Source organism: Staurois parvus, unplaced genomic scaffold, assembly GCF_062004578.1.
Source record: "Staurois parvus isolate SC_StPar_1 unplaced genomic scaffold, SC_StPar_1.0 ptg001184l, whole genome shotgun sequence".
In the NCBI taxonomy this organism is placed as follows: domain Eukaryota; kingdom Metazoa; phylum Chordata; class Amphibia; order Anura; family Ranidae; genus Staurois; species Staurois parvus.
Window position 1 is genome coordinate 170416 of NW_028318980.1, and position 19585 is coordinate 190000.

Consider the following 19585-nt stretch of genomic DNA (forward strand, 5'->3'; position numbering starts at 1 on the left):
GTCATCAATCTTTCAGACTAACGACCAACATCACGGGAACTTCAATAACTCGACTTCCCCGCGCGCTCCAAACATATACTACTATTTTATGATGATTTTTATTGACTTTTCAAACTCAAATTTTCTGCTGTGTTTTTCACAATAAAGGATGGAAAAGAAGCAACGGCAGAGGAGGACATTTGTTTTTAGAGTGTTGTTGTAGCACTTTCAGGAAATGATATATTGAAAACTTTTTTTCACTATCTCGTCTCTTCTATTATGCTTTAAAGTGGAACTCCTATTTTTTAAAATGTGCTGCCTTGCACCTTCAAAAGGAAAAAAAAATGCTGCTGTGCTCACCATGCCCCCAGAAGTATTTGTTTCTTCCACTAGATGTCCTCAGTCTGATAAGCAACCTACTTCTTCTGAGCCAGGGTCATCCCGGACATGCCCCCAACCTGTGATTGGACAGTGCAAGGAGAAGGTGCACAGTCATCTCACTCACTGTCACTCTGCTCTCTCCCCCATTTAGTATACTCTTTGACAGCACATGCACTGATTGGCTGCCTGTACCGCTGCAACATGCCCCAGCCTGAGCTCTGCTGTAGAGGGACTACAAGAGGCAGATACCTGGTCAGATTCAAGTGCTTAATAGGGATGATCTTGGGTTCTGTTCTCTTTTGACAGAACCTGGAAGTCAACTGTCAGTGCAGGGTCAATGAGCTGCGAGCCTTGCAGCTGCATGTATACAAAGTGAAGGGGATATAAGTAACATCATTTGACCTTATATGGCCATGTGACCATAGTAGGCCAACATCATTGACCTTATATGGCCATGTGACCATAGTAGGCCAACATCATTGACCTTACATGGCCATGTGACCATACTAGCCCCACATCATTGACCTTGCATGGCCATGTGACCATACTAGGCCAACATCATTGACCTTGCATGGCCATGTGACCATAATAGGCCAACATCATTGACCTTATATGGCCATGTGACCATACTAGGCCAACATCATTGACCTTGCATGGCCATGTGACCATACTAGGCCAACATCATCGACCTTACATGGCCATGTGACCATACTAGGCCAACATCATCGACCTTACATGGCCATGTGACCATACTAGGCCAACATCATCGACCTTACATGACCATGTGACCATACTAGGCCAACATCATCGACCTTACATGGCCATGTGACCATACTAGGCCAACATCATCGACCTTACATGACCATGTGACCATACTAGGCCAACATCATCGACCTTACATGGCCATGTGACCATACTAGGCCAACATCATCGACCTTACATGGCCATGTGACCATATTAGACCAACATCATTCCCCTTACATGGCCATGTGACCATATTAGGCCAACATCATTCCCCTTATATGGCCATGTGATCATATTAGACCAACATCATTCCCCTTATATGGCCATGTGATCATATTAAGGCAAAAATGACACAAGCAGCCCCATGCCTTTGTATGCAGCTGCAGGGCATGGAATGTCGCACAACTGTAGTTGATTGGCCCAGAAATGACAGATGCCTTTTTGGATTTGGCCATACCCATGCTCTTTACTAGTACTTATACTGCTTGCATATAAAAAAATACATTTAAAGTATAGTTAAAGGCACCTTTTTCATTTTGGACAGAATAAGGGAAGGCTACAACCTCTGTCAAGTTTCTTTTTTGTCATCTGCATCCCTTAGGGGAGATATTCCTTCACGTCCTGTCCCATAGCCATAACAGGAAATGATAGAAAATCTCTACAATGTGCAGGAATCCAAGGGTATCACCGGTATCACCAGAACTAGTGATTAGAGCGAGAAGAGAACAATTTGAAGATTTTCTATTACTATTACAATGTCAACCCAAAATTTGGGACTTTTTACTTTCACTTTCAATTATAACAGTAAACAGGACAAATAGAGAGGGTGAATCTCCCTAATAGGGTGCACAGACAGCAATATAAACTGACAGGGGTTCAAATCCCTCTCCATTCTATCCATAATGGAAAAAAAAAAAGTTTTGACTTTAGTTCTTCTTTAATGGTATATTACCGAAATGCATTACTTTGTGTCTCCTACACCTGCCTAGAGTTCACCTTTAAAGAAACCCTGACACTCTTTTTTTCCCTCTTTAATAAAAAATGTTTGAAACTACAAAAAGAGAAAGTAATTTTGTCCGTAGGTAAGCGTGGCTTCCGGACTTTTTTTTTTCATGAAGCATTTTGAATAATGAATAAATTTGCTATAATGTACTTCAGGGGAAGATGCTGGCAAAGGGAAAGTGTCACATAAATCACAGTGGAAGACTCCCAACTCTCCCTTCTTGATCAGTGGGAGAATAACTCGGATCCGGACGGGGGAGGGGCTGAGAGGCGTAAATGTGCTTTTCTGCAAAGTAAAAGGTACATGTTGTCTTCCTGAAAAGCTGCTGTAAACTACAGTCCAGCAAAATAGTTACTTAAAGTGGACCTGAGCTCAGAAAGCGAACATTTCTGCATTGCAGGGTACCTTTAGAAATGTTAATTGTGGCTAAGCAGAACTATGAAAATTCTACCTTTTGTCTTGAATTGCTCCTGGAAAAAAAGTGCACTTCCTGTGCCTTCAGATTTCTAGCTGTATATCTACAGCGTGAGATCATCTGAGGGACTTTTGCCTCTGATTTCTAGTCTCTCCAGATTTGGATTGAGATTTGGAGATGTGATGCTTAATGTTCTCCTTGTTGGAGAGGAAAATGTACCTGAGGACCTGCAGTGCAAGGATCTCCCTGTTTCTACTTCTTCTCCTGGCTTTTTGAACCTTTCCTGCTGCTTGATGAATATCCCCCACCAGACATTAGGCAACCAGTCATTGGGGATACCTTTTGTCTTGATCTGATCCTGAAAAATAGCCATGCACTTCCTATACGTACAAAGTGTTATCAAAAAGTTTTGAGACCAGTTTTGTAACACGCCAACAGATGGCAGCACAAGGTTGCACACACGGTCACAGGGAGCACCAATCTTCATAAGTCAGTGTGCCAAAGACATCGTCCTGTCTACATCGTGAGCTGTGCAGCTGGGGTTATTTTTCCGACCATGTGCGTTACCACGTCTGCTATTTCATCATGGAGAGCAAGTTAGAACAAATAGCAAACATGAAATTCTGCACAAGTCACTAGATTTCCGCAATGTTGTCAAAACGACGATCTTTGAGCTGGATCTTCATCTTTGGGAAGAGGGCATTTTCAAGGGTTGAGCTCATTGAAGGTCTTCCTGATCTGTCCTTGTCTTCCAATGATGTTCTTCTGCTCTTTAAAGTGCACATGCCACTCAAAACACCTTGAACGACTCATTGCAGCTTCACCATAAACTTGCCAAATGCTTCTGTGGCATATTTGTCCAGTTTCACACAGAATTCCACGTTTGCTCTTTGTTCTAGCTTGCTGTCCATGATGAAATAGCAGATGCTGTAAAGTACGTGGTCAGAATAGCACCAGCTACAAAGCTCCTGATGTACACAGGACAATGTCTTTTGGCACACGGACTTATGAAGGTCGGTGCTCCCTGTGCCTGTAGCCTTGTGCTGCCATCTGTTGGCATGTTACTCGAAAATTTTTGATACCACCTTGTAGATCATCTAAGGCACTTCTGTGTCTGACTTTTAGTCTCACAAGTTTAAAAAAAAAATGAAACTTGGTGATGCCAGTACTGTGCCTCTCACACCTCTCTTTGCTGAGGAGGGAGCTGTACCTGAGGACCTGCAGTGTAAGGATCTCCCTGCTTCTGCTTCACCAATTCTGTGGATCTGTGCTTCCTCCACTGTGGCTTTTAAAAATTCTACCTGCACCTTTCAAGTACATAGATAAAATGCAATGCAAGGGTACGCACAAGAAAGGGCAAAAAAAGCACAAATGCTCAGCTGCACCACCTGGTATGAACAAAGAGGAACTTTAGTTATTGTTAGAAAAATGAAGTCAGCAGCTACAAAAACTGTAGCTTTTGACTATAAATATACAAAACACTCACCAGCCCAGGGATCTGCCTTCACCCAGGCCCATTCTTTGCCAGTCTTTGGATCCCAAGCACTGCCATCTTGACTGCAGGCTAGCCAACTATGACTTCCTGCTATTTCACTGCCAGCTCCAAACTATGCAGACATGAGACGCACTGTACTTTTAGACCGGTCCCTCAGCCTCCTGGGATATGTCACATGTGCCAGGAGGTTGCGGGCAGGAAGAGGAGGAGTTAGCATCTGAAATTCTTGCTTAAGATAGAAAAGAAGAAGTAGGAGTGGATACCAGCCATGAAAAGAACTCACAGAAAAAAGTTCCAATAATGATAGAGTAGGGGGAAGAAGGAGAATGAGTGGAACTTCCACTTTGAAGTGAAGGTCCAATTTAATGAATGCAGAGCTGTATTAATTTGCATCTACAAGCTGAAGTTCAGCTATATGCCTCCTAGTCAGCTTTCAGGAAATATAACACAGAGTAGCACAGAGAAGGTCTTGAAAGAGTAAAAGCAAGACTCAACCAACCTGTGATTGGACAGTGCAAGGAGAAGGCGCACAGTCATCTCACTCACTGTCACTCTGCTCTCTCCCCCATTCAGTATGCTCTTTGACAGCACATGAACTGATTGGCTGCCTGTATCGCTGCACCCTGCCCCAGCCTGAGCTCTGCTGTAGAGGGACTACAAGAGGCAGATACCTGGTCAGATTCAAGTGCTTAATAGGGATGATCTTGGGTTCTGTTCTCTTTTGACAGAACCTGGAAGTCAGCTGTCAGTGCAGGGCCAATGAGCTGTGAGCCTTTCAGCTGCATGTATACAAAGTGAAGGGATATAAGTAACATCATTGAGCTTATATGGCCATGTGACCATACTAGGCCAACATCATTGATCTTATATGGCCATGTGACCATACTAGGCCAACATCATTGACCTTATATAGCCATGTGACCATACTAGGCCAACATCATTGACCTTAAATGGCCATGTGACCATACTAGGCCAACATCATTGACCTTATATGGCCATGTGATCATACTAGGCCAACATCATTGACCTTATATGGCCATGTGACCATACTAGGCCAACATCATTGACCTTATATGGCCATGTGACCATACTAGGCCAACATCATTGACCTTAAATGGCCATGTGACCATACTAGGCCAACATCATTGACCTTATATGGCCATGTGACAATACTAGGCCAACATCATTGACCTTATATGGCCATGTGACCATACTAGGCCAACATCATTGACCTTAAATGGCCATGTGACCATACTAGGCCAACATCATTGACCTTATATGGCCATGTGACAATACTAGGCCAACATCATTGACCTTATATGGCCATGTGACCATACTAGGCCAACATCATTGACCTTATATAGCCATGTGACCATACTAGGCCAACATCATTGACCTTATATAGCCATGTGACCATATTAGGCCAACAGATATATGCCTCCTAGTCAGATTTCAGGAAATATAACACAGAGTAGCACAGAGAAGGTCTTGAAAGAGTAAAAGCAAGACTCTTGTTAATCTATGCAAATCTCAATGATAAATATTTTTTGCCCAAAGAAAATAAAGGGAATTAGAAAAAGCGAAGGATGTCCCTGACATGGGACATTTGGCATTCCTTCTTCCACAAAATATTCTGCTGACTGATGAGCGCCTACATAAAGGGGAAGCCCAAATCCCCTCCAGCATGTACAACAAACTAATTAAGAAAACAGTGCTGACTCTTCCGACTGTCTCCCACTAATAATTACGACGACATTAGGACTCACAGCAAGGCGCTACGAGCTCGTCCCGAAGACAAATACAGCGTGCCGCAATTTTATTGGCCACCATCTTGTCAGGATACCACTGCAGAGGGATGATGAATTGTAGAAGCTCTGGTTAGGGGACCTTCTTAGTCCCTGACATAATTGAAAAAGAATTAGCAAAGGAAGCTGAGCAATCGCAGCGGGCGATAGTTAAAACTCTGATGTCATGTCTGCAGTTGGGTTGATAAATCTTCTGGTTCTTCAATATCTACGCTTAATATAAAGGGGAACGACCAAGGGGGCATTTAAGCAGGAGCCGACCAGATGCGTGAAGACTATTTAGCGCCAGTGATTTACTCAAGGCGTTAACCTTTCTTAAGTGGAATTAGCTGTCAATAGACTCACACGGGGACAAGCGACACTTATCAGTACCTCTTTGGAGAATTATGGCTCCAGAGTTCACAGACAAAGACGAGCGTTCTGGATACGGCATTATTTTATAAACGCCACTTATCATGGGAGATGTCCTCGGGTCAGAGCATTTCTCATAGACTCGGGTGATTCACACATTCATCCTGACACAATCAGCCCCATGATTGTTTTAATATTATTTCCCTCGTCATATCCTTGTGGAGTTCGGGGACTTTAAAGGACAAGTCTGACCAAATGCTAAATACGCAGTTGAATCATATACATAGGAAACTGTCTGGTTCTAGCCCTAGCATAAGGAAAGTGGCAACACTTACCAAGCAAGGCCATTCTGCATAATTTATTTTAACTGTCTTGCCCATTGGAATAGTGCAGTCAACTCCAACCTGCAGCGGGTGGGGGGGGGGGCAGATGTGGCCTTTTGCTTGTTTTTATCCAGTCCGTTCATCTCACTGATACAAAGCACTTTTCTTCTCAACGACACCGATGATGGGGCACTATTCCTCCCACTGACACCAATGATGGGGCACTATTCCTCCCACTGACACCAATGATGGGAGCATTATTCCTTCCACTGATACCAAAAAGGGAGCACTATTCCTTCCACTGACACCAATAAGGGAGTACTATTCCTTCCAATGACACCAAAAATGGGACACTATTCCTCTAACTGACACCAGTGATGGAGCACTATTCTTCTAACTGACACCAGTGATGGAGCACTATTCCTCCCACTGACACCAATGATGGGAGCATTATTCCTTCCACTGATACCAAAAAGGGAGCACTATTCCTTTCACTGACATCAATAAGGGAGTACTATTCCTTCCAATGACACCAAAAATGGGACACTATTCCTCTAACTGACACCAGTGATGGGGCACTATTCCTCTAACTGACACCAGTGATGGAGCACTATTCTTCCTACTGACACCAATGATGAGGCATGATTGCTCCCACTGACACCAACGATGGGGGGGGGTGATATTCCTTCCACTTACACCAACAACGGAGCACTATTTCTGCCACTTACGCCAACAATGGAGTGGTATTCCTCCCACTGTTACAAAAGATGGGGCACTATTCCTCCCACTGACATCAACAATGGGGGCACTATTCCCCCCACTGACACCAACAAAGGGGACAGTTTCCTCCCTCTACTAGCAAAGATGGGGAACTGTCCAGCCCCTCTGAAGTCTGGAGAGCAATAAGTTGGCCCCTGGCATAGTGCATGCAGTGCACATGGGTCCCAAGGGGGACGGGGCCCATTGGGCATTCACTGCACACCATGGGGATTTGATTCAGAAAGAAGGACTACTGCCATAAAATCATACATGGCTGCTATGTGACCAGAGGTGAGGGGGGGTTCGGTAAGGACCAGAAAGGGTAAGCTGTCCCTTGGGGTCCACATGCACCACTCCACTGCTTGCCTTACCTGTGATACAGCTGCCCTGCTTCTGTTCTATTAGGCTTGGTTCACACCTATACAGGTGCCACTTCTTGGGTAGCCCATCAATTTCAATAGGCTTCACTACATTCAAGAAATGTGGAAAAGAAGGCCCTGGCTCTTTTCTAAAAGTGCTCAACATGAAACTGCATTGTGCTGCGGCACCATGCTGTTTGGTTCATGTGAAAAAACACATGTGTTTGTGGATGCATGGAGGTGCCTTTAAAAATTAAAGGTTTTTTTTTGTGTGTCCGGAAAGTGAACAATTTGGCGCTCAGTTGCAGAACAACTGCATGGCAGCCCACATGGCTGCTAGGTGAAGGGGTCTCAGTCAGGGCCAAAAGTGATGAGCTGTCCCTTAGGTTCTGCATGAGCCATTCCACTGCTTGCCTTGCCTGTGACACAGTTGCCCATGCTTCTGTTCTGTTAGGCTTGGTACACACCTATAGAGGTGCAACCAAACATGCATTTTCAGCATGTTCCCACATGTCACGTCTAGGGCAGCCTAGACATGACATGTGGGAATTCATTTCAATGGGCTTCCCTACGTGTGAGAAATGCCCAAAAGGTCCCTGAGGGCAAGTTCACACCAGAATGCATGTTCCCTTTTTTTGCAGCTCATTCATTTCAATAATATGCCAAATGCAACGGAACACGCACCACACAACCCACATGATACTGTGGTGCCATGAGGTTTGGTGGTCGCAAACGTGCTACATTTGCTAGATGTGTTTGAGGCAGGGGCAGACTGACAACTCATGGGCCCCCTGGGCAATAGGGGATCATGGGGCCCCTGTGTCCTTGCCCAAACTCACAAAAGCCTATGAAAAAGGTACCCGGGGCATCTCATGGGGCCCCCTACTGACCCCGGGCCCTCGGGCAGTGCCCGAGTTTCCAAATGGTCAGTTCGCCCCTGGTTTGAGGTACCATTAACTATTAAAGGCACCCATGCATGTCTAGCCAGCCATCCAACATTGGAACCTGACCTTAACCCAGCTGAACACCTACGATATTAATTAGTTGTGGATGGAGAGCAAAGTCTTCTCATCCAGCATCAGTACCTAACTTCAACTCATCTGAACACCTTTGGGATCAATGAAAATGCTGTGCAAGACTGAAGTCCTTATTTTTGCCGTCAGAGCCCCTTTAACTTGCGATAAACAGTGTTAGTTACAGCACAATGCATTCTTATCAGGAGAAAAAAAAGCCCCTCAGCCAGCGATCCTCTATTGGTTTAGCTCCCCGTGCCCTCCTTGAGAACCCTGCCTGCCTTGTTTACAATTTCATCTCCCCTGCAGCAAGGCGGCCCTGAATTGGCTTCCAGATGCAAACAACAAATTTAAAATCCACGCAGGGCTGGAATCAATTTGAATATAAACATTCTAATGTTGCATTAAATATGTAGAAGCGACGGCGATCTTAGGGGAAGGTCACATTCTCAATGCAAACGCACCTAGCAGGGTGGTGCAAGCTCGCATTTATTAGCGTGGGGCTTGCATATGCTAAGCGGACTCTACACAAATCCTTAGTATTAACATCTGCTCGGAGTAGCAGACTTTCACTTACAGAAAATGATTTAAACCCAGTCAAGCAGATAAATACAGGCATACAAGCAGGTGGCTCTCTCTAAAGTAATCCCTGCCTTCAGCAGACAGTCAATGAACATCATTTCAACTTCAAATAAGGAAAAAAAAAACTCTTAAAACTCTTAAGGAGGTAAAACTAGTCATGGAGAAAAGGCTTCCATAAATAATGCAGCAAAGGAAAATACAAGTATAGTTATATGTAAATAAAAAGATGAGCGTGGATGCTAAATTTAATCTCCAGCCAATATAGAAGCCATTCTATTAATTGCTACAATGTATGGCCAGAAGTTGGTAGACCCACCAAGTGGCTGAGTTCAGGTGATTTCGCGGAAGGGGACTGTCAATGCTCTAGTATACAAATACATATTGGACAATTGCGCTTTTCCAACCTTGTCAATTTGGAGAAGGTACTTTTCTGTTCTTGCATGGCTGTGCTCAAAGTTCTATAAAGACATGGTTTGATGAGTTTGGTGTGGATCAGCTTCAATGTCCTGCACAAAACCCTGGCTTCAACCCTACTGAACACATCAACTTGAAGGTGAATTTAAGCCAGGTTTTCTCATCCAACATCGGAGCCTGATTTCAACCCAACTTAACACCTTTAAGATGAATTATTATGCTGATGGAGAGAGAGCCAGGTCTTCTCATCCAACATCAGGGCCTGACCTCAACCCAACTGAACACCTTTAGGATGAATTAAAGCAATGATTGAAAGCCGGGTCTTCTCATCCAACATCGGAGCCTGATTTCAACCCAACTTAACACCTTTAAGATGAATTATTATGCTGATGGAGAGAGAGCCAGGTCTTCTCATCCAACATCAGGGCCTGACCTCAACCCAACTGAACACCTTTAGGATGAATTAAAGCAATGATTGAAAGCCGGGTCTTCTCATCCAACATCGGAGCCTGATTTCAAACCATCTGAACACCTTTAGGATGAATTAAAGCAATGATTGAAACCCGGGTCTTCTCATCCAAATTTGGATGCCTGATCTCAAACCAACTGAATACCTTTAGGATGAATTAAAACAATGATTGAGAGCCAGGTCTTCTCATCCAAGATCAGTACATGACCTCAAACCTGAAAGTTTTTGGCATGAATGAAAATGCTGATTGAGAGCCCAATCTTCTCATCCAACAGCAGGAGCTGACCTCAACCCAACTGATCACCTTTGAGATGAATTAAAACACTGAGTGAATGCCACATCTTCTCATCCAACAGTAAATGACCTCAAACCCACTGATGTTGATTAAGAGCCACATCTTCTCATCCAACATTAGTACCTGATACCATCCATGTTCTTTTAGCTGAACAGATACACATTCCCACAGACACACTGCAAAGTCTTCCCAGAAGAGTGGAGGTTCCTATAGCCAAAATAAATAAATTGGTGCTAGATTAATTCCATGGTATGAATAGTTGATGTAAGGAGCTACTCTGATGCAGACAGATGATGCAAGTGGGGACTCTGATGAGGACACCTAATGTAAGTGGGGCACTCTGATAGGGACACTTGATGAAAACAGGAATTCTGATGAGAACCCAGATGTAAGGAAGGACTTTGATGGGGACACTTGATGTAAGAGGACACTCTGATAGGGACAACTGATGTAAGGGGGCACTCTGATGAACACATCTGATGTAAGGAGGCATTGTGATGGGGACACTTGATATAGGAGGGACTCTGATGAGATCCCCGATGTTATATTTCTAAAAAAAAAAGTGAGAGAGAGAGAGTAATCTCTCTCTCTCTCTCTCTCTCTCTCTCTCTCTCTCTCTCTCGCTCTCTCTCTCTCTCTCTCTCTCTCTTTATATATATGGGGTTTTTCTTTTTATTTGAGAAATCTTGTGAAAGATGGACTGAGCTTCATTGAAACATTGACAATAAAAACACTGCTGTTTTTGATCTTCCTCCTCCGCAAGACCTGTGAGTACCTCTAAATCAGTTCTGCGTATATATATATATATATATATATATATATATTTCTCTCTCTTCCCCCCCTTTTCTCTCTCTCTCTATCCCCCTCTCCCCCCCCTCTCCCTCTCTCTCCACCCCCCCCTCTCTCTCTCTCTTTATATATATGGGGTTTTTCTTTTTATTTGAGAAATCTTGAGAAAGATGGACTGAGCTTCATTGGAACATTGACAATACAAACCACTGCTGTTTTTGATATTCCACCTCTGCAAGACCCGTGAGCACCTCTAAATCAGTTTTGGATATATACCTGTATATATATATATATATATTTCCTCTTTGGATAATATACATATATCAGCTCAGCTTAATTCCTGCGGTGACACCCTTAAAACCAAACCGCCGTACGCAAATTAGGTTTAAATAACCGCTAGCGAGTACAAACTAAACATCACAATAAGCTTTTCGCGGCCCCGGTGGATAATTCCTCTATCCGCTCCAGAGAGGACAAGTCGGACTTTAAGTTTAAAATTCAATCAGCGACGTAATGGGTATATTTTCAGCCCTTCATATTTTTCATGCTAAAGCTTAATTAGGTTTACTGGTCAGTGAACACAGCGGTCATTACTCAAGAGAAACCTGTGGTTCCGAAGATATTAATTTAAATGTGAATTTGGCAGTGATCAGTTAGAGACATTTTTTCATGTTGAGCTTTTTTTTTCTTTTTTCCCCCTCCGCCGTAATCATTTTAAATGACAAATGAAATTAACCTTTTGGAGATCTGGTAACAATCAGATGAGATCATTGCGGCTAATGCAATTCCTGAGCGCAGGACTTGCAATTGCGAAAATATTTCTTAAGAATTTCTGGGCTTGGAGCGGAGTCGGGTCACCGCGTTCAACTTTCCTGAACTAAATGCTAAAAAGGTCTGGTATGTGCTGTAGCAGATTATAATAAAATCCAGCTAGGGAGAAGAGCGCATTCAATTTCAGTAGGATGCAGGTATACGGGTTACACTGTATCAGGTGTCAGTGGAATGCGGTTAAGTCATCTATACTGTATCATACCACAATAAAATATATTTATGGGATGTATGGTGTAACTCCGCAGAATGAGGGCATGTTCATTGGTTTTGACTTACTAAAGGTGTAAAGAATGTTCCCTGCAGCATACTGAAAATAGTAAAGCTGCGTTCGCTTTAAATACCCAATCAAGTGCTAAAGAATTTTAAAGCCTGGCTGAGCTTTCAGTTCCAATCATCTAAATACATTTTGGGTATATCAAACTTAAAATGTTACAGTGTGTCTTCTTTACAAAGCACCCACTGAGTAGAAAAGCCTGTCCTCTGCCAGCAGGTTGCAGAGAGGGACCCTGTGTGGAAGCAATGATCTCTCTGAAGCAGTGGCGGCACTAGGGTTGGTATTATCTGGTGCGGTAAAATGTGTCCCCCCTTTATGTTCAGGACATTCACTATATCTGGTCTCCCCGGGCCCTGCATTCACTATATCTGCTCTGCCCGGACCCTGCATTCACTATATCTGCTCTGCCCGGACCCTGCATTCACTATATCTGGTCTCCCCGGACCCTGCATTCACTATATCCGCTCTCCCTGGACCCTGCATTCACTATATCCGCTCTTCCCGGACCCTGCATTCACTATATCCGCTCTCCCCGGACCCTGCATTCACTATATCTGCTCTCCCCGGACCCTGCTTTCACTATATCTGGTCTCCCTGGACCCTGCATTCACTATATCTGGTCTCCCCAGACCCCGCATTCACTATATCTGGTCTCCCTGGACCCCGCATTCACTATATCTGGTCTCCCCGGACCCTGCATTCACTATATCTGGTCTCCCCAGACCCTGCATTCACTATATCTGGTCTCCCCAGACCCTGCATTCACTATATCCGGTCTCCCCGGACCCTGCATTCACTATATCCGCTCTCCCCGGACCCTGCATTCACTATATCTGCTCTTCCTTGGTCCTGCATTCACTAGATCCGGTCTCCCCGGACCCCGCATTCACTATATCCGCTCTCCCCGGACCTGCATTCACTATATCCGGTCTCCCCGGACCCCGCATTCACTATATCCGGTCTCCCCGGACCCCGCATTCACTATATCCGGTCTCCCCGGACCCTGCATTCACTATATCCGCTCTCCCCGGACCCTGCATTCACTAGATCCGGTCTCCCCGGACCCCGCATTCACTATATCCGCTCTCCCCGGACCCTGCATTCACTATATCTGCTCTTCCTTGGTCCTGCATTCACTATATCCAGTCTCCCCGGACCCCGCATTCACTATATCCGCTCTCCCCGGACCCTGCTTTCACTATATCTGCTCTTCCTTGGTCCTGCATTCACTATATCCGGTCTCCCCGGACCCCGCATTCACTATATCCGGTCTCCCCGGACCCTGCATTCACTATATCCGGTCTCCCCGGACCCTGCATTCACTATATCCGCTCTCCCCGGACCCTGCATTCACTATATCTGCTCTTCCTTGGTCCTGCATTCACTATATCCGGTCTCCCCGGACCCCGCATTCACTATATCTGGTCTCCCCGGACCCTGCTTTCACTATATCTGGTCTCCCTGGACCCTGCATTCACTATATCTGGTCTCCCCGGACCCCGCATTCACTATATCTGGTCTCCCTGGACCCCGCATTCACTATATCTGGTCTCCCTGGACCCTGCATTCACAATATCCGGTCTCCCCAGACCCTGCATTCACTATATCTGGTCTCCCGGACCCCGCATTCACTATATCCGCTCTCCCCCGACCCTGCATTCACTATATCTGCTCTTCCTTGGCCCTGCATTCACTATATCCGGTCTCCCCGGACCCCGCATTCACTATATCCGCTCTCCCCGGACCCTGCATTCACTATATACGCTCTCCGTAGACCCCGCATTCACTATATCTGGTCTCCCCGGACCCTGCATTCACTATATCCGCTCTCCCCGGACCCCGCATTCACTATATCCAGTCTCCCATAGTATGCAGAACATGGAAGTGCATTATTTTAGTAAATATAAACTACTAAATAACTAAATAGCAGTCTTGTTACTTCTCACAGTGTCCAGCCGAGCACTGGTTGGAGCTTGCAGAAGGAGTTTTCATTTTGCTCTGTGAGGATGCAGAACCCCTGACCTCTGTTTGGACAGTGCTGGTTGGCCCTGTGCTGGTCACATGCACTCTCCCCCCCAAAAAAAAATATCTCTAGTAATACACACTGAGCATGTGCAGAGTGTCTCCACCAGGAGACAAGAGGAGGACACTGGAAGAAGGGGAGAATCAGGGAACTCAGGATCAAACAGCTTTTTTTACACAATGCTGCGGATTAATCCCTTAGGTTCCACAGTGAGTATAACAAGCATGCTTTACTGCATCTACAGACTGATTGTACTGTTGTGGGGTTAGTAACACTTTAAGAAGTAGGAAATAGCGCTTACGGCATGCAAAAATGACATGCAATCATATTGACTAGTTGTAGGAATTAGTCCACTCACGTCACCAGGCTAGTAAAGATCACTGCCACTACTCTTTTTTTACAAGCTAATGCTCTAACTCCCACTGGGGTCTTAGGGCCACATAACAAACACCAAAAGGCCACATGTGGCCCTCCTACTGCAGGTTTGGCACAAAGGCTCCATGCACTTTGCATTGTATCAGCAATAATACCATCGTGTGCTGCATGGAACCTCCACAAGGTATAAACTGCATTAAATTTCGGTCTAATTCAGATGAGATCATGGCCACTAATGGAATTCCTAAGCACAGAACTGGAAATAAGAAATATGTTTAAAAGCTCAGAGCTTAGAGGGAAATTAGGTCATCAAAGTTTTGACAGCCATCGTGCTGCATCCTCCGGGTTTAGGCTGAGCTCAGTGTCTCTGTGCTTAATGCTAGTAATTGGAATATTGTAATGAACTACAGCAGAATGCAACTATGTAGAATACTCTATTGGGCTTCAGAAATATGCACTTCTACAGTATATACTGTAATCGACTTAAATATACTGCAACCATGTAACATACGTTCTCCAAGCTCAGTAGAATGTATTTAGATTACACGCACTGTATCAAACATCGGTTACGTGTAGTTATACAGATACTGTATACTCTTTCAAACCACAGTACCCTGGACACCTGACCATCATACATACATGAGCTTGTTGGACATCACATTCCAAAACCATGGGTATTAATATGGAGTTGGTCCTCCTCACTCCCCTTTGTGGCTATAACACGCTCTACTCTTCTAGGATGGCTTTCCATCAGATGTTGGAGTGTGCCTGCAGGAATGTATGTCAATCAGCAAAACAAGCATTTGTGAGGTCAAGTACTAAGCTGAGTTTATGTCCAATCAGGTAAAAGAGCATGTGTAAGCTTGTTGGACATCCCATTCCAAAACCATAGGTATTAGTATGGAGTTTGTCCTTCCTTTGTGACTACACAAGCCTCCATTTATATGGGGAGACTTTCTGAAAGATTTTGGAGGGTGTCCATGTGATATTGTGTCCATTCAGCCAAAGGAGCTAATGTAAGCTTGTTGGACATCCCATTCCAAAACCATGGGTATTAGTATGGAGTTTGTCCTTCCTTTGTGACTACACAAGCCTCCATTTATATGGGGAGACTTTCTGAAAGATTTTGGAGGGTGTCCATGTGATTTTGTGTCCATTCAGCCAAAGGAGCTAATGTGCTCATGTTGGACGAGGAAACCTGGCTCACCATTAGTGGTCCAATTTATCCCAAAGGTATTTAGTAGGGTTTTGGTCAGAAATATATGCAGGACACTTAAGCTCCTCCACCTAACTCATCATACCAAGTCTTTTTTTAAGCTGATTTTATACATTTATGTTCTCCAAGTTGATTTTATACATTTATGTTCTCCAAGCTCAGAAGAATGTATTTAGATTACATGTACTGTATTAAACATCGGTTACGTGTAGTTATACAGATACTGTATACTCTTTCAAACCACAATACCCTGGACACCTGACCATCATACATACATGAGCTTGTTGGACATCACATTCCAAAACCATGGGTATTAATATGGAGTCGGTCCTCCTCACTCCCCTTTGTGGCTATAACACGCTCTACTCTTCTAGGATGGCTTTCCATCAGATGTTGCAGTGTGCCTGCAGGAATGTATGTCAATCAGCAAAACAAGCATTTGTGAGGTCAAGTACTAAGCTGAGTTTATGTCCAATCAGGCAAAAGAGCATGTGTAAGCTTGTTGGACATCCCATTCCAAAACCATAGGTATTAGTATGGAGTTTGTCCTTCCTTTGTGACTGCACAAGCCTCCATTTATATGGGGAGACTTTATGAAAGATTTTGGAGAGTGTCCATGTGATATTGTGTCCATTCAGCCAAAGGAGCTAATGTAAGCTTGTTGGACATCCCATTCCAAAACCATGGGTATTAGTATGGAGTTTGTCCTTCCTTTGTGACTACACAAGCCTCCATTTATATGGGGAGACTTTCTGAAAGATTTTGGAGGGTGTCCATGTGATTTTGTGTCCATTCAGCCAAAGGAGCTAATGTGCTCATATTGGACGAGGAAACCTGGCTCACCATTAGTGGTCCAATTTATCCCAAAGGTATTTAGTAGGGTTTTGGTCAGAAATATATGCAGGACACTTAAGCTCCTCCACCTAACTCATCATACCAAGTCTTTTTTTAAGCTGATTTTATACATTTATGTTCTCCAAGTTGATTTTATACATTTATGTTCTCCAAGCTCAGAAGAATGTATTTAGATTACATGTACTGTATTAAACATCGGTTACGTGTAGTTATACAGATACTGTATACTCTTTCAAACCACAGTACCCTGGACACCTGACTATCATACATACATGAGCTTGTTGGACATCACATTCCAAAACCATGGGTATTAATATGGAGTCGGTCCTCCTCACTCCCCTTTGTGGCTATAACACGCTCTACTCTTCTAGGATGGCTTTCCATCAGATGTTGGAGTGTGCCTGCAGGAATGTATGTCAATCAGCAAAACAAGCATTTGTGAGGTCAAGTACTAAGCTGAGTTTATGTCCAATCAGGCAAAAGAGCATGTGTAAGCTTGTTGGACATCCCATTCCAAAACCTTTGGTATTAGTATGGAGTTTGTCCTTCCTTTGTGACTACACAAGCCTCCATTTATATGGGGAGACTTTCTGAAAGATTTTGGAGGGTGTCCATGTGATTTTGTGTCCATTCAGCCAAAGGAGCTAATGTGCTCATGTTGGACGAGGAAACCTGGCTCACCATTAGTGTTCCAATTTATCCCAAAGGTATTTAGTAGGGTTTTGGTCAGAAATTTATGCAGGACACTTAAGCTCCTCCACCTAACTCATCACACCAAGTCTTTTTTTAAGCCGATTTTATACATTTATGCCCAAACAGCCAAAAGAGTATTTGTATGTCAGGTATTAATGTTGGTTGAGAAGATCTAGCTCACCATCGGTGTTCCAATTCATCTCAAAGGTATTCAGTAAGGTTTAGGTCAGGACACATGAGTTCCTCCAGACCAAGCTCATCAAACCATGTCTTTTTTGGAGCCGAATTTATGTCCAATCAGGCAAAAGAGCATGTGTAAGCTTGTTGGACATCCCATTCCAAAACCATGGGTATTAGTATGGAGTTTGTCCTTTCTTTGTGACTGCACAAGCCTCCATTTATATGGGAAGACTTTCTGCAAGATTTTGGAGGGTGTCTATGTAATTTTGTGTCCATTCAGCCAAAGGAGATAATGTGCTCATGTTGGACTAGGAGACCTGGCTTACTATTAATGTTCCAATGTATTCCAAAGGTATTCAGTAGGGTTTTAGTCAGGAATGTGTGCAGGACATTTAAGCTCCTCCACCTAACTCATCATGCCAAGTCTTTTTGGAGCCGATTTTATACATTTATGCCCAAACTGCCAAAAGCGTATTTGCATGTCAGGTACTGATGTTGGTTGAGAAGATCTAGCTCATCATCTGTGTTCCAATTCATCTCAAAGGTATTCAGTAAGGTTTAGGTCAGGACACATGAGTTCCTCCAGACCAAGCTCATCAAACCATGTCTTTTTTGGAGCTGAATTTATGTCCAATCAGGCAAAAGAGCATGTGTAAGCTTGTTGGACATCCCATTCCAAAACCATGAGTATTAGTATGGAGTTTGTCCTTCCTTTGTGACTATACAAGCCTCCATTTATATGGGAAGACTTTCTGCAAGATTTTGGAGGGTTTCTGTGTGATTTTGTGTCCTTTCAGCCAAAGGAGCTAATGTCCTCATGTTGGATTAGGAGACCTGGCTTACCATTAGTGTTCCAATTTATCCCAAAGGTATTCAGTAAGGTTTTGGTCAGGACTTTGTGCAGGACACTTATGCTCCTTCGCATGAAAGTCAACAAACAATGTTTTTATGGAGCTGACTTGCACAGTGCACAGGGACACAGCCATTGGGCCTGCCCCCAAACTATCGGCATAAGCTTGGAAGCGCACAATTGTCTAGAATGTCGTTGTATGCTGTAGTATTAACAGCACTCTTCACTGGAGAAATCTGAACTAATTTGGGGGGAAGTCAGCATACATTTCGAGATGTAGTGAACATTTCAATAAATATAATCTCTACTATCTAAAAGGTGTCTGCCTGGTATTAGATAATGTGAATGAAATCTATCATATCTAGCCTTACGCATAATGCATCCATGCAATATTTATTAGGCAACCTCCACAACATGCAACCATGCAGTATATGTATTAGAGATGAGCAAATGTCATAAAATCTGTTGTATTGATGATTTGCTCACTTTACTCACCGAGCATATTTGGAAAATAAGTTGTGAATTTTTTCACTTTGGCATTCGATTTTTTTTTCACTCCTGAAAAAGCAGTGATAAATTCACCCTTCTAAGTCCCACATGCCAATCCATCTTTAACCTCACGCTCATTGGGAGAGACATCCAAAGAAAAATGAAAGTGGTGGGGAAAGAGTTTGCCTATATCGGTGGTGGTGTGTTCTGAGCATATAAGGATCTAAGCAAATAAAAATGTAAAAACGTAATAAATAAAATAAAAATGTAATAAATATTTACACGCATTGCTTAAATTATTATTAAATGTATAAAAAATAAATTAATACATTATTAAATATATACACACACACACACATACATATATACACACATACACATACATATATATACACACATACATATATACACACACACACACACATACATATATATACACACACACACATACATATATATACACACATACATATATACACACACACACATACATATATATACACACATACATATATACACACACACACATACATATATATACACACATACATACAGTCATGGCCGAAATTGTTGGCACCCTTGATATTTCTCCAGGAAATCATGTATTTCTCACGAAACGTATT